Source organism: Pseudorca crassidens, chromosome 5 (assembly GCF_039906515.1).
Source record: "Pseudorca crassidens isolate mPseCra1 chromosome 5, mPseCra1.hap1, whole genome shotgun sequence".
NCBI classification, from domain to species: Eukaryota; Metazoa; Chordata; class Mammalia; order Artiodactyla; family Delphinidae; genus Pseudorca; species Pseudorca crassidens.
The window spans coordinates 108,414,075-108,439,944 of record NC_090300.1 but is presented as its reverse complement, the minus strand read 5'-3'; the positions used below and the strand labels follow the sequence as shown (position 1 = coordinate 108,439,944).

The 25,870-nt window shown below is 34.9% G+C and overlaps 1 long non-coding RNA gene across 1 annotated transcript; it reads left to right on the top strand.

Moving 5' to 3' along the window:
- The first annotated feature begins 329 nt into the window (after positions 1-329).
- Positions 330-25,528, top strand: LOC137224534 (uncharacterized). The gene is made up of 3 exons (XR_010943373.1): positions 330-430; positions 1,518-1,603; positions 25,445-25,528. It is a non-coding gene; the product is annotated as an uncharacterized lncRNA (long non-coding RNA).
- The last annotated feature ends 342 nt before the right edge of the window (positions 25,529-25,870 follow it).

The following is a 25,870-nucleotide window of genomic DNA, read 5'->3' as shown; positions in this document are numbered from 1 at the left end:
CAGAACATAGTATAAAAACTGTGATGAAAGCAGAAGAAATGGATTTAAAAAAAATTAAATGGTGACAGGCAGTGTAAAAGTAGTGAAAAAAAAAAGTATTCAGTCTCTGGTCTATTATTTTAGTTCTATAGGGGAAAAAAATGAATGCGTGGGGAAAGGAAGATCAGCTTCCTACTTGGTTTGTCAACACCAGCTGGCAGGCGAATCGAGGCAGTACTTCCTTCCACCAAGTGGTGGGTGGAAGATTAGCTCTTTGTTTGTTCCAGCTAACACCACTGGCTGGTGGCGGGGTGGGGGTGGGGGTCGGGGGGGGGTCAGTGTGCTGCCAAGTGTTTTGATAGAAAAGGGGTGGGATGGAAGATCAGCCCCTAGCTCAGCCTCACTGAAACCATACAGGAGAGGGGTTGTGTTGGTATTTGGCTGTAATAGGGTGAGTATTTCCAAAATTGTTTTTCTGTTCTGTTAAGTCCCTTTAGGGAATAGCCTTCCCTCAGGGGTTTTGTTTGTTTGTTTCCTTGTTTGTCTTTGCCTATTGTAGGTTCTGGACTAGAATCTTTTGCAACACTCTGCCTAGGATACATGGGCGGCAATAAGGAAACCCAAGGGGCCCACCATTGTGTTATTCCTCAAGTCCCAAGGTCCCTAGGCAGTCCACATTCTTGTTTCTACCTTTCAGAATCTTATACTTGTTTGTTGTGTTATATCCAGGAGATTTTTAGTTGTAGGTGGGATAATCTTGGAGAAATGGGGTGACTCCATTTGGGCTGAAAGTAGAAGTGCACATTGTTCTGTTTTATTCTATTCATCACTCTTGCAGGTGTCTTCCATTCTCTCACACTTTCCTTTAGAAATGCAGATTTCTAAACTATTTTTTCCTTCTGTAGAGTGGTATTTTTTGAATATGCCTGAGAATTATACATAATGGACAAAGCACTACCTACAGCTAAGGATCCTTGTACTCTCTTTTCTCTATGGGAAGCTATTTTAAAGATTATACTGTAATGATTCAGAGAGAATAAGGAACTTGACCAAAGTCATACGCTTTGATAGTGAATGAGCCTTGATTTTTAACTGGGTCTGTGAGATTCCAAACCAGTTTTTTTTTCTTTTACAGCATGATCTACCTTGAATGGAATTATTGCTTTGCTTTTCATTGCCAATATGTCGATATATCAAGACTTCTTTATGTAAAGATCAATTTCAGTAATCTTTTTATGCTTAGAGCTTAGCATATACTAAGAATTTAATAGAGCTTGTTTCTTAAATAGGTGCTAATTGGAGCGTCCTTTAAATTTTTTTAAAAAGAAAGCAGAGCTCTTAAAGAGATTAAAGGCTACTCTGGAAAATAAAAATAAAAAGGAAATAATTCTTTGTAAAAGGATCTTTTTCCGTATGCAAAGGAAGGAAAACTTAGAGGCACTTACACAGAAAAGAAAAAGATTTGAAATAAATGTAAAATACGGGTACTTAACCTGCCACTAGAACATAAAAGGAATTGTTAAATCATCTTCTTTCAGCTTTATCTCCAGAGTCATCAGTTAAATATGCCAGATGAACAGTCTGTGATGGAGAACACTTGCTGGATCAAAACCAAGAATGAAAGGTAAGCTTATGATTTACAACAAATGTTTATCATGTGTTTTTCAACTTAAAGGAAAAGAAAAAATCCTAAATATGTCCAGATTGCCAGAAGTTTTGTTTTTTACATAAACAAATATATCGAGACAGAGAAATATTTGATCTCCATGAAAGCTTTTTTAAAACTTTTATTCAATGAGTGGAATATAACTATACTTGAAGTTGTCGAAACTTCTGTTAGCAGCAAAGAAATAAATAGTGTAGGCTTAATTTTCTTTGACTTTCCCTCAAAGCGTATATGGAAACAAATACCAAAATATTCTTCATCTAAAATTTCATCTAAAAATTCTTTCACAAAGAGATGGAGGAACATTAGCTCTTAAAAGAATAGTGAATATTTGATATATGTAGATAGTTATTTTCTTCTAGAAAATTCAGTCATAAGTAGCAGAGAAAGAATACTACATAGGGCTTCCCTGGTGGCACAGTGGTTGAGAGTCTGCCTGCCGATGCAGGGGATACGGGTTCGTGCCCCGGTCCGGGAAGATCCCACAGTTTCGTGCCCCGGTCCGGGAAGATCCCACATGCCGCGGAGCGGCTGGGCCCGTGAGCCATGGCCTCTGAGCCTGCGCGTCCAGAGCCTGTGCTCCGCAATGGGAGAGGCCACGACAGTAAGAGGCCCACGTACCGCAAAAAAAAAAGAATACTACATAAATAACCAAAACTTAATAGCTAATGTTTCCTGATCTTTAGAATATTTAATTTGGAGAAGATAAAATTGTCCTGAAATGATTCTATAAAATTTGCATATATTTATAAAATCAATATTTTCATATTTATTTTCATGTTTGTAGTGTGTCTATGCCATTTATTTACAAATGTATGTATTTGAATATTAAAAGTAACTACAACCACAGCAGGGTAGCTTGGCAAGATATAATATCTGTTTAGGCTAGTGTGGAAATTGGTAATATCCCTTTTTCCATATAATTAGTTAAAACTGTTGATTTATACAGACACTCACTCAAGAGGGAAGATGACTGAAACCACAGTTACAATAATAGTTCTCTCATAAAGATGTATATCAAGGGAAGACAGGTTGCTGAAAAGCAACTTGTGATCACAGCCTGGTTAAAGTAAGAGATACATTTTTTCACCCTAAAGGGAGAAAAAAAATGAACAGAGCTGGAAGCCAGATTTGTTAAACAGGGTTTGAAAGTAAAAATGAAATAAGGTGTTCTCTGCGGCATGGTAACAGGTGCTTGAACTTAGTAAGCCTCAGCTTCTCTGACAAAACAATCTCTTTGTCACATAAAAGAAGAGTTACATTTGACACAGTTTACCTAGTTTTCACTGTAGTTTTTTGTCTTTTTTTCTGTCCTTTTAAGGGAAGAGGTGGAAGAATGGAGTGGTAGAGGTGATGTGGAAACAGCACTCATAGTATGTGCTCACAATGTATTAATTTATTTTGCCAGAAGAAAGAAAACCCTAGTTGTTTCACATTTGAGTACTCCCACTTTAAAAAGAGTTATTTGATACTACAGCATGACAATTTTTAGAGTTGGAAGTGAACATAGAAACTTATTGTCTTGCTATAATTTTAATTTCTCAAATTTGACTTCTATTAAATAAATGAGCTACAGAATCAAAATTTTCTGGCAGTGTAGTTACATTTGTCATTATTCACAATATGCCATAATAATAATAAGAATCAAATATTCTGCTTAAATTTTTAAATTTTATGTATTATAAAACAGTATTCCCTTAAACAACAAAAATTTCAATCAAGTTTATAATTAGACAAAAAAATTGTCAAAAACTAAAATATACCTTGCTAAAAAGGATTATAGAGACTTTAGATTTGTGTTAATTTCTTTAAAAACTTTTTTTTCTTTTTTTAAAAATTTATTTATTTATTTATTTGGCTGTGTTGGGTCTTCGTTTCTGTGCAAGGGCTTTCTCTAGTTGCTGAGAGGGGCGGCCAGTCTTCATTGCGGTGTGCGGGCCTCTCGTTGTGGAGCACAGGCTCCAGACGCGCAGGCTCAGTAGCTGTGGCTCACGGGCCCAATTGCTCCATGGCATGTGGGATCTTCCCAGACCAGGGCTTGAACCCGTGTCCCCTGCATTGGCAGGCAGATTCTCAACCACTGCGCCACCAGGGAAGCCCTAATTTAATATTTATTTTATAATGGAGTATAGTTGATTTACAATGTTGTGCTAGTTTCCTGTGTACAGCAAAGTGATTCAATTATACATATATCCATTCTTTTTCAGATTCTTTTTCCATATAGATTATTACAGAATATTGAGTAGAACTCCCTGTACTATACAGTAGGTCTTTGTTGATTATCTATTTTATATATAGTAGTGTGTATATTTGTGTTAATTTCTACTTCTTGAAAGTATAGCATCAATGTAATATATTTAAATATGAAATATGTTTTCAGATTTTGGAACCATTTTGAATTTAAGTTTCCACTGGGCATTCAGAGGGAAAGTATGCATGAAAAAATTATGTTCATCATTCTGTCTGCCAAGGTGGTAGTTGTGAAACTGCACTCCTTTTCAAATATAGCTGTGCCTATGACACCTTGCAGTGAAGGTAGCTAGACTTATAGAAGCTAATTCAGTTAGATGAAATGTGGCAAAGCAAAGACTGTGTGATTTGATGAAGGTTACTTATGACATTGATGAAGAACACCTCACAAAATAATTTTTATTAAAACTATGTAGGACTGGGCAATATTTAAATTGTTTATTTGTGCTCATTAATTAATTATGCTCAAAAAGTCTATTCATGACATATTATTATTCCTTCCAACATGTATGCTTACTGATAAAATGGAAGAGAGCAAATAGATAAAAATATGGAGGTATTAATGGAGTGAAAATTTACTGAATTAAAGTCTAAAGAGGTGCAATGAATAATCTATTATGAAATTGTTGCTCAGCACCAGAAGAATGTGCTAGAATCTAGCTTGTTTGGTTGATGAAGAGTTGATATTTTAACCTACACCGAGAGATTTTTTTTCTTAAATTTCCAATATAGTTAGAATGTTTAGCACTAATATGAATTTTGAAGTTACAGTAAGTAACAGAAGGGTCTTGCTTCCTAAAAAGTCATGTCCGCTAACAGTACCATAGAATGTTCTGGGAGCAGCTTCAAATCTGAGTAATTTGCCATTTATAGCTATAGAATATAAAGTCTACTTGAAGCATTTCAGTCATCCTTAAGATGTAAACTAGCAATTGTTCACCTTAAAGAAATGAAATGTAAGAATGTTTCACTCTTAACGTTGTCTATACAAAAGATGTATTTCAATTGATTGGTAGGCTAAAATAAATGTTGGAAAAATATTGAAAGGTAAACAGTTATATTGTCTCTAAAGTTCTCTGAAGTACTAAAATTCCAAAGTTCTATGATAATTCACCTGGACTATATAATACAGGTTTCTGACATTGTAGTTATACTTGTCATTATTCATGTCCTGTCATAATTTTAAAGCTCAGATAATCCAATATATAACAGTGTTGGCAAAAAGATGTAGAATATATCTTTTCATTCTTTTACTCCCTGAGATCATTCTAGAATATACAATTGTTTGGCAACGCAAGTGATAAAAACCAGACATGTTGAGAGATCTATAGATATAGATCGATCTTATCTTGTTTTCCTCCCTAAACTTGGCAGCTACTTTTGACATCTCTCAAGTTAATCCATCAAGTTTAGAGAACAAATCATGACATATTCAAGCACTAAATTTTAATTGACTAGGAAGAGCACTGGTTCCCATGTCTTTTTGGACTAAACCACAACATGTAGAGAGAGGTTTCTGTGGTGGTGTTTTGTTTTATTTCATACAGCAGTCCAGAAGAACTGTTTATCTGTTCCAAATTAGAAATCAGATAACTCACTTTTTTTCTTTCTTTTTAATCATAGGGAGATTGAGAATTTCCAAAGATAAGTAAAAGAACAAGGAATTAAACTTGAGCCAACAAAATGAATGAATCTAGTAATAGAATTAAGTGAGCCAATAATATATACATATATGGCTAGACAGTGACAAAGGTATTTACCATGTGGGAATAGCTCATGGTCGTAGGGGCCCCTAAGGAAGTTATTCTCCACAAACTGAAAAAGTGAGGAAACAAGGAGAGAGACAATATAGGAACTACCAACAACATTAAGTTGCTCTCCTTGATATAAAAGTGAGGGCTTGCTAATATGTGTGAAAGACTAGAAGAGATTAGCCCTAGTGGCAGTAAGATATGGTGATTTGACCAAGTCAGACTTGAGGGGGAATTATTGGCTCTTTCCAACAATCAGTGCATGTAGAAAATATGGGCTGCTAGATATGCACACCAAGATCTCAAAGGTCTACCTAGAAAAGGGAATAAAATCCAACCTAAAGCTGTATGTGATTTAACCGTATATCTACAATGTAGGCACAATCTTGGCATATATGATAATTTTTACCTTTTACTTTTTAAAATTAAATTTATTAATGTAAATTCGTGGCAAGAATGTGCTTCAGAAATTCCCAAGTGTGCTTGGAAAATGCACATTCTTCAATTATCCTTTATGTGGATGAATGAAAATTTGCATAAAGGTATGCCACAAAGACTACTTTGAGAATCAGAGGCTGATTAAAAAAAAACAGGCATTCTCACTCGTCTCATGTACCTTAGTCCCTTATGGTTGCTGTAACAAAAATACCATAGGCTGGGTGACTGGAACAACATTTATGTCTCACAGTTTTGGAGACTGAAAAGACCAAGATCAAGGTCTGTCGGGGTCCTGCTTCCTTGTTTATGGATGGCTGTCTTCTTGTTGTGTCCTCACATGGGTGAAGGGGCCAGGGAGCTCTCCAAGGTCTCTTTTTATAAGAGCATTAGTCTTCTTCATGAGGGCTCCATCCTTACAACCTAATCACCTTCCAAAGGACCCACCTCCAAATACATGGTATTTGGGGATGCACATTGGGGATTAGGTTTCAACATAAGAATTCTGGGGAGACATAAACATTCAGTCTATAGCATCATCGTTTAATACCATGAGCGTTGAAAATTGAGAAGTCTTAATTTAACCAACTTTTCAACACTAAGTATCTGCAAAACCACTCTTGAAACTGCTAAATCATATATATGATACATATTTTATATATATATATATATACACACACACAATTATATATATTATTTATTTTCCAGAATTTTGTTAGATTCCAGCTCTCCAGTTCTCTGGAGGTTAGGACAAGGGTTTACATGCCACTAATACAAGTTTACCATATCCTGAAGTTCAAACCCTAACCTTGGATCAAAAGTCAAGTTAGCTCTCTGTACCATCATTCCTAGTGAAGGTTGAGCAAGTCTTCCTTTGTTTTCCAGTGCATTCTATATTCACAGTAAGATTTTCCCCCAATGATTAACAAATCTGGGAATGAACTCAGACAAGCTTTGGTTGAACTCATCCTGAGTATTCAGCAATTTCTTCACAATAGTTAAGTCAGACTTTGGAAATGTAAGTTATATGGTTACCTCTGTTAAAATTCCATTTACTGATTGATTTAAAACCTGGAAGACTTTAGGGGAAGATTTGCTCTATGTGTTTGGACAAATCTCCTCCAGGAAAGATATAATTTAAATCAAATCATTTCAAATCATGATTGAAACCACTAGTCAGGAAGACTTGTAATCAATGCTTATGTGAAAAAAATGAATATGTGTAGCTTGATACAACGTCAGTGTATTTTTCTCATAGCTCAGATGTAGATGTTTTCTATTAGGAGGTACACACATTGTGAAGCAGTGTATTGTTTTGCATTACATCTGTCATTACATTAGAAAACCATTTGGCAGGTTTAGTCATGCCTATAATACGCCCATTCATCTCTTAGTGCTTATGTGGTACCAACATACTGCCTTGCTTAGTGATTATATTTTTACTCCTTATTTCCCTTCAAAGACTCTGGGGTAATGGAGGGCAGGTGTTTTGCATTATTACTATTTATTTTATGCAGTTATTAGGTAGTAAATATTTGTGATTGAGACTAATCTTTTTTATTTTCTCAGTATTACCAGGTACCTACCATTGAAACAATTATCACATCAGTAATTTTTAGACTTTTATTTGCTATTTTTGATGGGTGTCTGTTTCCAAAATATTCGTATCTGAGAGCAGAACTTAGTGTCTTTGCTCAGTGCTGTGTCTCTTGTGGCTACATAGTGCTCAGCCCATAGTAGTTGCTAGAGAAATATTTATTGAATAAATTAATAATTTGAATGAATAACTATATTCCAATATCTAAGTTTTCATAACTTTCTGTCTATAAAGAAATGGCATAAAATGTCTCAGTGTATTTATAGAGCAGTTTTAGCGTTTAGGGGTTCTGGTATTAAATTACATGCTAAGCTGCTATGAAAAAGAGATCTGAAAACAGTGACTTAATAAGACAAAAGTTTCTCTTTCACCCATCAATATGGACATGAGTGTTCTGAGGTTACTAGGCTTGCTCTTGTCTACAGTGTTATGTAGGGACTGGATCTTATTAATAGCTCCAAATGATAACCTTTTAAAAATATGAGACATTAGACATTCATTCAAATGGTTCTTTAAATATGCTATTGGCCAGTGTGAATAAGTGTTTTACAGGTATTGGCTTCTCTCAAAATTTTTACTTAACTTTTGTTTCAAACTTCTTTATCAAGTGTTAAAAGCTGCATTACATATGTCTGCACATATACATCTTCTACATGAGACAATCTCTCCTTGATCTACAAAAGTAGATGAACTATGAATAGTATGATTACACTTAAGCTGTATATACACATATGTGTATGACTTGGTACACAAAAGACACATTTGAGCAATATGTTTACAGTAACATCTCTGGGGATTTATAGGAGACAGTGTCTGTACAGTATAGATTTCTGTAAAGTATGAATTTAAATAACTTTTTATGACTTTTGTAATCAGAAAAAATATGTTTTAAAGAGGATAAAATTTTGAAGAAATAGTTCTTTATGATGATGCATATTTTAACCATTTGTGACCAGAGCAAAGGAATTATGGCAAAACACTAAAAACACCAAAGTTTTTTTACATTAAAAATTTTATCTAGGGCTTTCCTGGTGGCGCAGTGGTTGAGAATCCACCTGCCGATGCAGGGGACATGGGTTCGTGCCCCAGTCTGGGAAGATCCCACATGCCGCGGAGCGACTAGGCCCGTGAGCCATGGCCGCTGAGCCTGCGCGTCCGGTGCCTGTGCTCCGCAACGGGAGAGGCCACAACAGTGAGAGTCCCACGTACTGCAAAAAAAAAAAAATTTATCTTCACAAAGTAATTTAAAAAATATGAAAATAGTAGCTAAGCCCTTAATTTTCGGGAGACCAGGATGTAATTAATATTTTCAAAGATAATAAGGTAAAATATATTAACTTTAAATGTTGGAATCTCAAAGAATATTTACCATAAATATGAAATCTATTTTGGAACTACTATTTGAAAGGAATGAACCATTAAATAAAACTATAACCAAACATGTGCCAATTTTCTACAAGTTTTATATACAAATTATTCCTAAATTTAATCTGAAAAGGACTATGCAAAGTTTAATTTCATCTATAAGAGAATCAGTTTAATTGAGTTTGGCCATTTATTCAGTATAACTTTTAGAATAATATTCTATACAATTCCAAAATAGTGCATACTTATTTGACTCAACTAATCATAGCAGTCAGCACAATAGCTTGCCTTTCCTAAAACATTTCTTGAAAACTTTTCAAGTAAGTGACATGGAGAGAGAGCAAGAGAATGAGAGAAAGAGAAAGGGGACTGGCAATAAGGATATTGAACAAAAATTAGTAATGAAACTGATAGAGCTTAAATAAATCAGTAGTATTTAAAAAATATTTGCTACCTCACCTGAAAGACACATTATGCTTTATGAATTTAGTTCAATCAATGAGGACTTCAGTTGAAGTTTTATATTTTACATTTCAAATTTCAACTCATAAGACTTAAATCTTACTTTCAGAGTCTAACCTAGGTGAAATCTTGAGACCCTTGCTGGAATGACATTTAAAAAATGTACGTGTTCGCTTCTGAATAATACCACAAGGATTCAATGAATATCTCATTTACAAAATGTAAAACTAATTTTTTTCACAATATTTATTTTAATCCTTATGGCTAACTTGTGAGGGAAGCTATGTCCATTTTAAAGATGAGGAAACCAGTCCAAAGCCCTGCTGCCAGAGTGTACCTGGGATTTGAACCCAGACAGCAGTCTGGCTCTGTAGTCCAGTCACTAAACTACTACATTATAAAGTTGCTACAGACTTGAGTTGTTTGTAATATACTGGAATCTCCTCTCTGAGCCTGCCTCCTCCTCCCTGTTTTAGTAATGGTGTGTCTGTAATGTGGCTATTTGCTTAGTGTAGATCCTAAAGAGTCTCCCATGTGCACCTTCTTAATCCCACTACCTTTTCCCCTACACATTATTCAATCTTCTGAAATTCATATTTATCACTTATATTTCCTCATAGGTTAATGACCCGAATATGCATAGCTAATTGCATAAATTTAGTTCACCCCTTTTTATTATTTACTTTGTGGAGTCTCCATTATTCTACAAATCCTCATCTATTTCTTTCTTTTCCTTACAGTTAATTTGTTGAAGAACCCAGGCTATTTGATGATTGCATACTTCTGCCCCTCTGTATTTCCTGCAAATGGATCCAGAATTAAAGCCACTTAGATTTGATCACTTTAGCAACTCTAGATGATGTTGTGTTCTTTCATCGAGAGGCGTTTTGTATCTGGTTGTCTCACTTTTTATGATGTTAGCATCTGTTGCTGCTTAGTGCCTAGATCCATGTATTTAGATTGAGCTGAAAAAATGATGATATTTTAAGTTTATCATTTCCTTTCAATTATTAGTTGGAATTCTTCTAAAAAGAGATTTTTTTCCTCCTTCCAATAGTTTGTCATCCTGAGGTACAGTTCATCTAGTAGAGACAACACAAATATTTTCCCTTAACTTATGAGTTCGCAAGATAATAAAATTGTTCACCTCAAAAGTAAGATTTTTTTTCCTACAGTATCATGGAGAAACGATTGATTTAAACATAGTTTTGATCAGTTTTCTACTCATATCTTTCTGGTGTACTTTTATTTTCTGCAGGTATACTATTTTGCTACTTACTCTCTTTTTCCTTATAATAACTTTTTATGGGGTTTGGGCCATAACGCTTTCCTATTGCTCACTCTTATGTGAAATCAGGTTTTCTGGATATTTAAAAGGAGGTTAGTTCAGGGTAGCTTTTATTGCCTAAAAGAGGTGCTCCCTGTTGTTTTTATGCAGTTTTCAAAAATACGATGATTTGATTTCTGAGTTTTTCCTGCTTTGGTCTGCTCCCTTACTTTCCTCTTGAAAGTCTCTTTTCTTTGTTGTTTTTTTTTAAATAATAATACTATTTTATTTTTTAATTAATTAATTTACTTGTTTATTTTTGGCTGTGTTGGGTCTTTGTTGCTGTGTGCGGGCTTTCTCTAGTTGCCGCAAGTGGGGGCCACTCTTCGTTACGGTGTGCGGGCTTCTCATTGCAGTGGCTTCTCTTGTTGCGGAGCACGGGCTCTACATGTGCGGGCTTCAGTAGTTGTGGCTCGCAGGCTCGGTAGTTGTGGCTCGCAGGCTCTAGAGCACAGGCTCAGTAGTTGTGGCGCACAAGCTTAGTTGCTCCGTGGCATGTGGGATCTTCCCGGACCAGGGCTCGAACACATGTCCTGCATTGGCAGGCAGATTCTTAACCACTGTGCCACCAGAGAAGTCAGAAAGTCTCTTTCTTTCCTTCTATATTCTCTGTTCTACTTTTTAAAAATTTTATTTTCATGAATTTTTTCTCAATGTGGAATCATGTTCTGGAAGGAAATTTTTGCGGGTCTATTTCAAAAGTTGAGAGTTAATAGACTGCTCCAGCCTTTTTAGAGCTAACTAGAACCCTAGTACACACCTGATAATGAATTGCTCAATGTGCCTTTCATTTTCAACTACTGCTCCAAAATTGACACACTGTGCCTTTATGTTGGCTCTTAGGTACTAATATTAATCCTTATTTCTTTGAAAATATTTATTTCTCATACATTATTGCTCTGTCTCTAGCATTCACTTTTTAATATATAAGACAGATTATTTTCTTTCTGTAAATGATACCCAGATGTCTCAATATCTTTTCTTCACAATATGTCACAAATATCAGCAAATATTCCATTCTGTATTTTATATCCATGACTTAAAAAACATCTTTTTTTATCATTCTTTTGCTGTTAATATAATCTCTAAGCAGAAATTCTAGGTACATCCAGAGAAGGGGTGTGAACAGTCTTTATTACATGAACATCCTAAATTTCAATAGTGGGCTTGATAATTATTTGCTGTATAAACATTTGAAATGGATTTGCTGTCTATATATTTATACCATACTGACAATTCACTTCAGTAATTTCCATCATTTGAATGACCTATTCAAGTTATAGAACACAGATAATTAAATGACAAAACCATATAGCATTCGGTTTAAAATCGAATATTCCGTAAAATATAACTTCGGGTAACAAATTAACTCATTTCTTCTACAGTGTATGCCTAATGCACCAAGCAATAAGTTCAAAATTAATACCTTTTACCTTGGCAACTCTTCTTTCTTAAATTTCAGTTGTAGGTGGTCTGCTTCCATGTATAATGTAGAAAAGAAAAGAGCATTGCTACCAATCTAACAACAAGAAAAAAATGAAGAAACTATAAGACCATAACTTTTCATAACCCATCAGAGACAGGATGCAGAGTAAATAAGCAGTCTGAAATCTAAGGAAAGACAAACTTCTCCAAGAGGAGATGGGGAGTGAGGTTTGGCTCACCTTTGATAGAATTTAAGAAAGAGATTCTGGCTGTCATATAGGAATGTAAGAATACCGGTAAAATTTTTAGGTAAGTGTTCAAGGCTGAATGGAAAAGACTGCTACAGTATAGAAACCTTAGGAAAAATAGACACAGGGAATTTTAAATAACTCTAAGAATAATTGAGTGTCTAATGCAAAAATGGTAGCAATGTGTGTTTACAGAGTATGTGAAAGTAAAACGCATGACTGCAACAGTATAAAATTTGACAGAAAGGAATTAGAAATACATTGTGTGTTCCTTCATTTTATAATTGATATGATTTAATATTATTTGAAGTTAGACTGTAATGAAAGATAAATACTGTAAACACAAGGGAAAATAAAAATAAAATAATAGTTATAGAAATTGGCTGTTATTAGAGATAGCATGAAATCATGAAATAAATTTAATCACATATAAGTGAACAAAAGGAACAAAGAAAAAAGTGAACCAAGTAGAAAACAAAGTTTAGGATTGTAGATATAAATCTAGTCATATCAAAAATCGCATTAAATTTAAACAGTGTAAACACAATTAAGAGATGAAGATTGCCAGAATGGATTTAAAAAAAGGCAATTAACCCCTTATTAGTCATATCACAGCTAGCACAACTCCACATCAAGAAAACCAAATAACCCAGTTAAAAAATGGGCAGAAGAACTGAATAGACATTTCTCCAAACAGGAAATGCAGATGCCCAACAGGCACATGAAAAGATGCTCAACACTTCTAATCATCAGGGAAATGCAAATCAAAACAATGATATATCACCCCATACCTGTCAGAATGGCTGTCATCAAAAAGAACTCAAATAACAAACGTTGGCGAGGATGTTGAGAAAAGGGGACCATTATACACTGTTGGTGGGAATGTAAATTGGTACTGTGGAAAACAGTATGGAGATTTTTCAAAACACTAAAGATAGAACCACCATATGATCCAGCAGTTCCACTTCTGGGTATATATCTGAGAAAAAACAAAAACACTAATTCGAAAATATACATGCACCCCATTGTTCATAGCAACATTATTTACAACTGCCAAGATATGGAAGCAACATAATTGCCCATGAACAGATAAAGAAGATGTGGTATACATATCTATATACATAGATAGATATATAGATATATATAGATATATATACATGTACACACACGCACACACACACTTACAATGGAATACTACTCAGCCATAAAAAAGAATGAAATTTTGCCCTTTGCAGCAACATGGATGGACTTGGAGGGTATTATGCTAAGAGAAATAAATTTGACAAAGAAAGAAAAATACTTTATGATACTACTTATATGTTGAATCTAAAGAATACAACAAACAAGTCAATATAACAAAAAAGAAGCAGACTCACAGATATAGAGAACAAACTACTGCTTACCAGTGAGGAAAGGGAAGGGGAGAGGGGCAAGAAAGGAGTAAGGGATTAAGAGGTACAAACTATTAAGAGGTACAAGCTACAAAGATTATTGTACAATATAGCCAATATTTTATAATAACTACAAAGGGAGTATAAACTTTAAAAATTGTGAATCATATATTGCATACATGTAACATATAATATTGTAAAGCAACTATACTTCAATAGAAGAAGGCAGGCCCAACTATATGCTGCCCACAAAAAAAGCAGCTTACATCAGTTTATCAGTGATTCCCTTAAGATTTATTAAACACTTAAAACTTCGGAAAAAGTAAAAAAAACTAGAAAGTATGATAGTAGTATACCAGTTTTAGTATGATTATTATGATATTCAGTCTGATATTAAAGTCCAATATCACCAGTTATCACTGATTTCTCAGTTACTGATTCCCCACATTATCTGGCCTATATCCGTCAATATTCAAACTCTTTATTTTCATTTTACAAAGCATAACTTCCATGAAATGTCTTTTCATTTCTTTACTCACTCACAAACCTGTTGAATTCTTAATGTGATTTGGACATTATGCTATAAGTAGAATAGCTTAGTTCCTCTTCTCACTTAATAGAAAGTTTTCATTGAATTTCATATTCTAGCTTAAAACCTATCTCTTTACTTCAAGTTCTTAGTAACTATTTTTTTTTTATTTCCTGTTTGAAAATGCTTATTTTTAGATGTCTTAACTTTGTTGAGTGTTGATGTTTGCCTCTTTGGTTTGATTGCAAACACCTGGTGGATGAAATTGGGTTTTATAGGTTTCTTTTTTAAATGTTTTTTCAAAGTTTTAACTGTTTAATATACAACTTAAGTTTTAAGAGAGTCACTGATAAGTTAGCGTAATTTTTTAGTCTAAGAAATCAATGACTACATTTTAGGAAATATTTCTGTGGAACATCTATTCATCCATCATGCTTATCTTTCTCTTGGTATTGAAAACTGTAAATGTTTTTCTACTATTAGCACACATACCTGTACAGTATCCCTCATGAGTTTCCTTTCCTACAGCCTTTTCCCCAAATCTGTCATTATGCTCATATTGTGCATTTTAATGCATAATGGAAAACCTGCATGCATTGTGAACAGTGGCATAATGTATTCTTCAGGATGATAAGTTATGTTTCATGTAATGTCAGTTCCTCTTTCTGAATCTACTCTGTTCTCAGTAGATGTGTTTCAAATTAATAGAGCATTAGTCCCTAATCAAGGAAGTATTTAGGAATACATTTTTAATTAAAATGAACTATGGGGAGGAATAAATAGTATTAGACTTTTTTGTGTTAATTTGACATAATGCATTACTCATGAACCTTTGTGCATTATTAAAGATTAGATCATTGGTATTTCTGTAAACCCAATATAAAAATTAAGGCAAATGGAAAGAAGCAGATTTAGTAGAACATTTTTTAAAAAGCTTAAACTGACAGAGGCTGTGATATAAACCAAATCATAGAGTATATACTTTTAAGGACCAAAAGCAATTATATAATCAAGCCATCTACTTGCTTAGAAACAAAGAACACTACAAGACAGATGCATCACCTGTTTTTAATTACAGAGACTACGTGATCTCCCTTTGTAGCTTTATCATCTTTGCCATTAGGAAGTTCTTTCACAAGACAGCTTCAATGAAAAATAACGTCCAACTTTTTGTTTGTTGGTTGTTAAAATATTTCATTTTATTTGTAGAACTCCAATAAATGCATTTTCATTTTAGGCATGAAATAGTAAAATCCCAAGTTCTAGCCCCAAGGATTTCATAGTTAGTATTTACACATTAGCTAAAGTTCAGAATATATGAAAAAGAAACAGCAGACTCAAACCTGTAAGATACTATCTGTGAAAAGACACAATCTTGTAATCTTGCAAGATATGTGAATTAATAGTAGAAATATTTTTCTGTAATTGCAGTCTGTGGTCTTTTCATCTTATCAAGATTATAAAAATAAACTGTACAATTATTGGGAAAATATTATTGGGATTGAGACTGTTCCCTTGACACTGACCTTATTAGAAGACAAAACTATGTAAAATTTGTAAGCCACATACTCTAGGGCATGAGTGATAACTTCCTTAGAAATTATTTCCAGGGTGTATACAGGGTTACTTACAACATGACATGGTGCTCAGCAATTGGAAATTCACTTTCAAAAAGTGACTCCTTCCCCCAAAGAAGTAAAACCTCTCTCCTCTATGTAGCAACCCATAGATGGTCTTTGAATGAGGTTCAGATCCAGAAGTCAAAAAGGGAAGAAATACTACTATCCCAGAAGGAAAACATACCAGCATGCTCCATTTATATAGTCAGAGAATCAAAACCAGGATTAATAAGCAAAGAGTAAGAACTACCAGTAGTAAGTTCTATAGGACTTGAAGCAAAAATGGGAGATCTTGGCACAGACAAGTCAGAAGAGGCTACAACTGGAAATAAATTACTTTCTGATTCACACTGAGTAAGGATTATCACCAAGGCTTTGTGATGAGGATACAAAGATGGATGACAAAAATCTATTACATATCTTCTATAATTTCATTTTGTTCAAGTAAATGTATGCTAGTTATAGTTTTCATTACAGAATTTGGGTCCTGGAAGGTTTTATAAAGTTTTTTGATATATTCATAAACAGCTAAAGAATTATCTCTGTATTGTCTTATATAGCTGATGGACAGGGCAAATATCACAATAAATATTTTGGTTGTATGAAAATAAAGTTAGAGAAACAACACCTCATGCCTATTTTGACTTAAAGACACATTTGTTTTTCTGTCTGGTGTGAGAGCTTTCCTCAAATGACCTCAAATAGGATTGTGGTTCAGATTCAGAGAAGCTGAAAAAACTTTCAGTAATGTCAATTAATAGTTGTGTGTACTTAAGCAAATAGTTTTCTCTCTTCAAACTTCACATGGCTCAGCCATAAAATGGCAACAATAGTTACTCAAAGGAATTTTGTGATGCTAAAAGGACACAATGGACATTATTACAACTAGATCAATGCCTATCACATATCAACTATTCAAACAGATGAGGATGAAAAATTGTGCATAATAGATGGCCCTCTGTTTCTACTGCTATCTTTCACAATTTTCTTCCTAGCACTCATTGTTGTCATTTATATCTACTTGAGTAATTTTTGTTTGTGTGAATGAATAATCACTCCTTAGGCTTGTACTGAAGGCGTGATCAACAGAAACAACTTCCTTGAATACTAGCCAAGGAAAACCCTTTGAGGCTTTATTACAACAAGAAGCAAATGCCTCTAGAGCTTTCTGCTCAGAAGCTGCCATATTAATTTGGAAAACCAAAACAAACTATTGTGTACTATTGGATGGTTAAACAGACAAGAGTTATAAGTGTAAAAATGCTTCCACTTACCAAGTTTGGAGAGAAGTTGCTGTGGTTTATAAGGAACTTGGAATTTTATCTATGACTCCATTTCACCATTGAAAACCAGAATGCCACCTAGGGATTTAGTGTTTATCTCTGTGCTCTGCAAGAAAAAGCCCACAATGAGTATAGATCAATCATTCCTTAAAATCTAAAGGCTCAAAGAGGAAAGATACATGTGCAAAAAATACATATTATTTTGGAAACCATCTCAAAATAATAAATAGGTTAAGACAGTATATAGTATATGAACTTATCTTGAAAGTAGCCATTTTTCTGCTTTATTTGTACCCAAATATTGCTCTGGATCCTGGTAACAAGCAAAACCACACTATAAACTCCTCACCCTCCACCAAAGACCTCTGCTGTTAAACCTTTGCTGGAATATGATATTGGACCACTTTACTTGGCATGGATTAGTGGTTTCAGTTTAAGCAGCCTTGTTTATATAAGAAACAAAAGATACAAGAATTAAACTGAGCATGTGTCAGTATATATCTACATTTTTTTTCTTTTCTTGTACATTTATTTTTTATACATTTATATATTTATTGTACTAAATGTAGAAAATATTTAATTGTATATTAAATAACATATTTAAAAATTAATATATTTAACGATATCAAATATTTGATATATTTAATATATATTTCTATACTTTCAGGTTTTTTTTCTTTTCAGCCCTGTCAGGTATAAGAGAATTCAGAACGTTTGAAAGCATTTTATTTATGCTAATGTATTGAAAAATGTAGAAAAGGAATAAAATGGGACTCAGGTTTTTTATAGTGAAATATTTAAGTATCAGCCTAACCACTGCAAGGAAATTAGAGAAAATACATTTAGAATTTTTAAATATTTTATTAAGCTACTCTCAGTATTTTGTTTACATATATATTTAACTGATAATATACCCAAAAGTCTACTAAAATTCAGTGACAAAAATATTTCAAAATATGTATGCATGTGATCTGATTTGGGTCAATGTTGAGGATGAGCTTAGGTGATGACTTGATTGGGTTAAGGTAGCTATCACCTTAGTTTACCATCAAACCTGCGACAAGCCGTGCAGAGGACAAACGCAAGGTCAAGAATACAGTGAGCCGGATCACTCCTGCCTCCTTGTTCATCCTGGGGATGCACCAGTAATTCTAGGGGCTCAGGGCTGTGATTGTTGTGAGGAATCTTAAACCAGGAGTTCACCTTACTGCAACAGAGGGAAATTCTTGTGTGCCAAAGTTACATACAGCCACCTCTCATTCCTCATGTGGAGACCTGCCATACTGTGGGCTCTGGTGCAGCTGGCCTGGCCATAGCTTATCAGGAGGTAAGAGCAAGCAGGATGCTATCTCCTTACCAAATACCATATTTTCTTAGATTACGCTCTCCTAACAAATGTGTCCCCACCTTCTCCTTGGAGATATTGAAAAATTCTATATAGAGTTTAAAAAAAAAACTTTATTTTTTACCCTTATAATACAATGTATATGAATCATTATTAGGATAAGCTGCCACCAAAACATTTTCTTTAATAGAAAGATACTGTAGATAGTAAAACATTCTAAAATATATTCCTCAGCAGATTAGCCTCTCAAAGTTATTTAAATGGTGGGAATATTAAGAAAATACAAATACTGCTACATGTCCTAGCTATAAAACTCAGTCAAGACTTCTGGCTTCTTCAGAGTCGTTAGCAAGCTAAAAACATTGCTCTCATCCTTATAACAACAAAGGTCTGAGGATGCAGGGCAACCAAATAACTCCAAATCCATGAAAATAGTCTCTCCACAGAGTAAAGAAGGGAGGACTTGCCTACTGGGGCAGCTTCTTCCAGGTACCATACAAGCTGGTAAGAAGAATTCAGCTACAATTTTAACAAGTTGCTAAAGTCTGAGTTTGGACTAGCATGGAATCTAGAACCCTTAAGAGCTAAACCATATAATTCACAAGGTGAATTACTACCACTCAGGGCTCTTCCCCATGGACATCACCAAGTGCTCATAAGAAACATTTGGACAACACAAGAGACCTGAGAAAGCATCCCTCATGGTACTGGCATCCCTCCTGGGGACAGGAACAGAAGCTGTTGCAGAAAGCCCTACCTCAATCCATCTACCCTTCTCCCCTCGGAAACAAGAGCCCCACCACGCTGGTGGAAAGGCAGCCAACCCTGTCATCTTGTGGCACTGGTAAAAGACCATTGCAGCTGGGAGGAGGGAACAGAAAAGCATCCTCTCTAGGGGGGCAAGGGTTATAGATACACCCCGGGCCTAGACAATTAAAGGCTGGGAAAGGAAAAATCACTGAGAATTCTTCATTCCTGAAACCCAGACACTATGTAGCTGCTTAAGACTGAGGTCAAAGCAGATCAACAGGGAATTTCCTCTCCCCTGCACCCCACTGTGAGGCCAATAAGCAGTGAATAGCAAGTAACCACAGTCTAATTTGAGGAGAGGGACTAGAGAGAGGAGGCACAGCGCCAAGCAAGGATATGCCGCTGAGTTTGGAGCAGACACTGACAAAAATCCTCTGGCAACACAGTGCTCATCCAAAATACAACTTAAAGAGAAACCTGAAACCTGTGGTACACTGAAGGCAAACATAATAATAATACAATCTGAACTCAGTTTAATTCCTGACTAGATTAACACAAACTCCACACGAAAGGCCTGGCAGAAGAATATGCATGCACAGGCATAAAGTTATTTACTTCAGTGTCTACTGTTTTACAAATGTGGGTGAATCTCCAATGCTAAGTGAAAGAATCTAGATGGAAAAGGCCAGATAATGAATGAGTCCATTCATATCATTTCTGGAAAAGGCAAAATTAGAGGGAAAGAGAGTAGGTCAATAGTTGCTAATGCTTCGAGTTGGGGGAGGGGTTAACTCCAAAGGGATATGGGATAATTTGTTCTATACCTTATTATATTGTTTGTTTCACAGCTGTATATATTTGTCAAAATTTGCAGAATTGTATGCTAAAATGGTGAATTTTACTGTTTGACAATTATATGCTAAATGAATAAAAATGAATTAATCATGATACATTGCAGATTTAAGAACACATTTTTTGTTTTAAAAAATGGAAATATTATAGTAAACGTACATGTACTTTTCAGATAGATCTTGGTTTCAAAATGTTAATAAGTGGGGTATAATAGGTACATCTTAGAAATGATATACTGAAACTGCTTCCATCTGGAGAATCATAAAGCACATTAGTGTGTTAAAGACTCTGATTGCTCTGAATAAAGAAAAATCTAGAGAATCTTTTTGTGAATATACACTTCTTAAGGCAATACCCTTCTGTGAAACACACACTAAGAAAAGATGACTTACAAGTTCTAGAACTTTGAAGAATTTATTGCTATATATTAGCTCAGAAGCATTTTTCAAGAAGCCATTTTAGAGAAGTACAATTTATATAAATTGTCACTAAAGAAAAACAATATAGGCCCCCCTCCTCCAGTGGGTAGTTTAGTTAATTGACCAGTAGAAAGTTATTTTCCCATTAATACTATGATAACTATGTGAAAATTGCTCCTCTCCCCACAAAAAAAAAAAAAAAAAAACCCATGTAGCCGTATCTTAGGAACTTGCGCTAATGAAAGATCAAGTTGGAAATCACCCATGAACAATATCAGGCAGAGTTGGTTATGCAAATTGTGGGATCCATTGCAAAATGAAAATGAGGGGGCCACTGTCTAAAAAGCAGGTGAAAAAAAGTGTCATTTGAAATACTAAAGTATAAAACTTATTTCTTTTTTTCCCCTCTCTCTTGTCATGGTATTTTTTATTTGCTATTTAATGTCCTCTCCTACTGCACTGGATACTCTCCTGGTGAGAGCAAACCCTCATACATCTCCCTGGGCTCGAACTCATGACCCAACCTGTGTGTGTTCATGTAGTAAGGGAATCGGTTCCCCTCCCCATGGCCGGCCACCCCAATCCATAGAGGCTGGGCAACCCTCAAGGGGTTGCAACCTTCAAGCCAGGACTCTTTGTTACCTGGTTTGGAAATGGGCGAGAGTCACTTGCCTACTGTACCATGGTGCTGCTAACCTTGGGTGGAGATGGCCACGCCATGCCCACTAGGGAGAGCTCACACCCAACGTACACGGTAGCCTCCTGCCTTGTTAAGCACAGATTCCTGTGCTCATTCATGAAGATTCTGGTTAACTAAGGCTTTCTTGAGTCCCAGAAATCTACATGTTGAAGGAGCTCTACAAATGATTTTGATATGCAACCACATTTGGGAGTAAGATATTACTCCTGAATTTGAGGTCTAGAGGCGAGTACAGGGGCTAGTTTGGAGAAGGTCTGGTTTTTCACATTACATTAAATTGGCATCTGAGATGAGGGTATTTTCTGCTTCTTTATTTGGAAGCAGAATTCAGCCGAGATCAGCCATTAAAAAATATAAAAAACTTAACATCTTGCTTTTTATGAGACTAAGAATTGAAAGGAGGAAGTAAGGGGAAAAATTCAGGATTTGTTGTCACAAGTGTACCTTAAAGTCACATAAAAACTCCTTAAAAACAAAGTAACCTCACAAGAGAGAAATTGCCAACCTTTTCTATATAATGTGCAAGAAGCAGATGGGTCTGTTTACTTGAACTGTTCAAAATAAATTTACATATTATTATATCTATATGAAACCAGATTATTTCCAAAGTAACCAAAGTAAAACGTTGAAAATTTTCACACAATCTTGTTCTAATTATTTCAGTAGCATTATCTGTAGATAATTAAACAGTTTCATAATTCAAAAAAGAAAAACAAAGCCTTTAAAATGTTCAAATATTTTTGGCAAAGAAAACAATTTCTTAAGTTTTTTAATTTGTTTGAAGATAATTAAAATTGTGACAACCTATTGAAGTAGTGCCAAGTAACTTGTTTACACATATAAGTAACAAAGTTTTTTCCCGGTATCTACTCCAACTCTTCTTTCACATGGCTCTCAGGGGCATGCATCTAAGCAAAAGTATGATCTTGTTACCACCTTACTGTAAATACTTCAATGGCTTCCTAATCTTTTCAACAAAATTGTCAATTGTTTAGCATGGCATAAAGGGACTTTAAAATTTGGCTGTTTTATTTCCCACTTAACTCCTTCATCAGTTTGAAAAAATTAATAAACAGAAACTTCAACTAAATAGAGTTAGGAGACCAGAAGGAGGAACTCTCAAGTCCTGCTACCATAGCTGAGCTCAGCAAGAAAAAGAAAGACTCCTCTTCTTTCCTGGCAAGGACTGAGCCAATGAAAAGCCATGAACTCCTTATTTACTATAGCCCTCCAAATTTCCTTTTCCTCTCTGGAAAAGCCTTCTTCCCTTGCTGTGAGGGGACTTGCACGTGGCTCACCACAGGTGCAGACCCCAAACTGCAATTCTCTGCTGATCCTAAATAAACTCAACTTTGTTGAAGAAATATCTAGCAGTCTTTTAGTCAACTTTTTTAGGTCAGCAAGTTCTTTATACTTTCCAGACTTTCTGGACTGCTTGCTTTCACATAAGTTGTTTTTTTGTTTTTTTTTGACTTCACTACTAGATAAATGCTTATTTATTCTTTGAGGATGTGCTCAAATGTTCCTTCTTTGAGAGAGCCTTCTCTGGCCTGTTGTAGACATCATTAGATGCTTCGTCAAAAGAGGAGAAAAAAATGAGAGAGTGAAAAGGGACAATAGTAGTGGAATAAGAAAAAGAACCTAGTACAGGTGTGTGGAACATTCCTTATAATCCTAGCTTTGTGATTATCTTTCCTGTGACCTTCAATATGTCACTCTTCCTCTCTGTCTTGTTTATGTCATTGATTAAATGAGAAAGATGAACCAGATGACCTATAAATTACAGCCATCTGCTTCTATGCAGTTAAGAGTGAAGAGAAAAAAAAATGAAAAAAAAAACACAAAAAAAACATGGAATGGGATAGCAAAACAGTCTCAGATTTTGGCCTTTCTTAAGAGACTGGAGATGGAGAAGAGAAAAGGTAAAGATATGTACAAGTAGTGAGGTTGTGTTGCGAAAATTTTCTCATAAATTGGAAGCTATCCAACAAGAGTAATTCTAACTTCTCTCATCACAAAATGTTTACGATTTGAAAAAACAAGAGGAAGAAATGGAAGCAGGTATCAACTGGTCTTGAGAGTGAAGCGTAGTAGAGATAGAACAAATCGGAGAAGATTTGAACAAACAGCTGCAACGTATTCTATTATCAAGTATTTATTGAGCATCTACCAAGCAGGACTTTCTGTTCCAGGCAACAGGATTACAAGGACAGACAAGTTAACCTTGAACCCTCCCCTTTTAGAGCATCATTAAATTGTCAAATGGTAGTATTGGTATTGACGTGAATTTCTGGAAGGCCCAATTGGTCGAGGTTATAATTGCTTCAACAATGCTCAGCAGCTGGCTATTGGGGAAGAAGAGGCCCGTGGTGCTTCCTAAGGATTTGATGAAGAAATGATCAGTTCAGAGAGGAGGCGTCTTAGGGTGGTTGTGAATTTTATTTAAAATACGATCCTAATTACTTGGAAAGACAAATGAAGCCTGAAAATCAGAAGTCAGAGATTGGGGTCAAGATGAGAGTGAAGAGTGAATATTTTCTAGTTATGATATTCAGTTGCAAATGATTCAAATTTACGATTTTAAGCAAGCTAAGCATAACAAAAAAACCCATAATGCACAAGGCAAGAAGCCAGCACTCAAAAAGCAATGATATTATGGCTAAATGAAAATTATTAACTCCAGTTGTACACTTGATTACCCTTGAGCAATTTCAATTGATTTGGGTAAGACTCACATATGAGGAAATCTGAGATTTTATCCTGCATTTTTGGCTCAGTTTATAGTCCTCACACAAACACTGAAGTGCACGTCCAAGGAATTAGATAACATTGCATGAGATATTTTTTGAGTTGTTGTTTTTTTATATTTATAAATAATTCTAAATGATAGCTTGTTGAGAAAAATAAAGAAGAGTGAATTGGAAATAAGGTAGAAATGTGCTAACTTAAATCCTTGTAGATGAAAAAGAAATATCTTTAAACATTTAATCTCTTGAATATCAGTTGTTAAGCCATTTGATTTTTACATGATGTTTAAGAAAAATCAAGTGCAGCAGAGCTACCAGGATTTATCACTGCATTTAAATAAATGCATGAGTTGACAACTTTGTATGAATTAGTTATTAGATTTTATCCTGAGAGACGGATATTGTCAGGTCACCTAAAACAATAATTATTCACTAGGAGAAAAAGAAAGAAAGAAAAAAAGGATATAACACTTGATCAGTTTTCGCAAAAGGAAATTACTTTTAGTGAAGTGTGATTCAATCATAACACAAAAAAATCATACCAATGCCGTATCCTTTTCACTTACTTAAAAAAATCAATTTACTGTATATTTGTGATTCTTTAAATTCTTACTAAAAGTATTATAATTCTCGTTCTTCCCACTTTATTTAAAAGTGGGAAGCTGAAGCATAAACTACTTGGTTAAAACTAGGCCAAGGGTTATTGTCCATAGGAAGTAATTTGATTATTCCTCCTGAAATGATGACAGATTTTAATGTATGCAACACAGCACTATGGACAGGATATCCTGTACATGTATATGAGTATTTGCTTTTGTGGAAGGTGGAAAATGGAGGCAATATCTAATTAGTCATGACAAGAGTGACTGGTACACATGATTTGGCATCCATGCCTGTGTTTCAAGCAGGGGCTTCACCGAACACCTGAACTGGGTGCATAGAATCCCCTTATGTCAGTGAATCCTGTTGCAACCAAAGCTGTACTGCTGAAAAGGATGAAATTATTTGGGGTTGCACACAGTAAGATTTCTTGAAGATATTTTGCTAATAATTCAATTTTATTCTTAAGTTTATTAAAGACAAAATATATGAAAAATTGTACCTGTGTTTACATACAGCATCTATTTATTAATATCTGTTCTTTACTCAATTGTTAAAAATTTATTTTGATGGTCTGACATTTAAGGAACTTCCACATACCTGACTGTGCTTCGTATCACAGCCTGGAGCTGATGAAGCACTGTGTTGTGCAACTGCAGATTAATTCTTAGACAGAGTTTTCTGCTTCACTACCTCTTTTGTAGGTGCCAAAAATAATTGCTGATTGTGCCAAGTTGTGTCTTTATCACCTGTTAAAGATCTCGGTGCACTGTCACATGGCATCTAAGGTAAGTATGAATTTCTTCTTGCCTTTACTTTTTTTATTGCATTCTATTCATAAAGCTTTTCTTTCTTTCATTGGCCTGTATCATCTATTGTATGAGATGAGCTTTAAGTCCATGTGATGTTTCTGTTTTTTAATTTGCTTTTTCAAACGTGGTTACTTTTTAAAGCCATCTAAAAATTTGAAACCAGAAAATGAATCTACTTTATTTTCACTGCCACTTAGCTGTCTTTTGCTTTTCAAGCACATCAAACCACAACCAAAGCAAAGAATGAAGATGAGAGAATGAGTGAATTCTGAACCAGACCTAGTGTTTACTGCCCAAAGCTCCAAGAGACAATGTTGG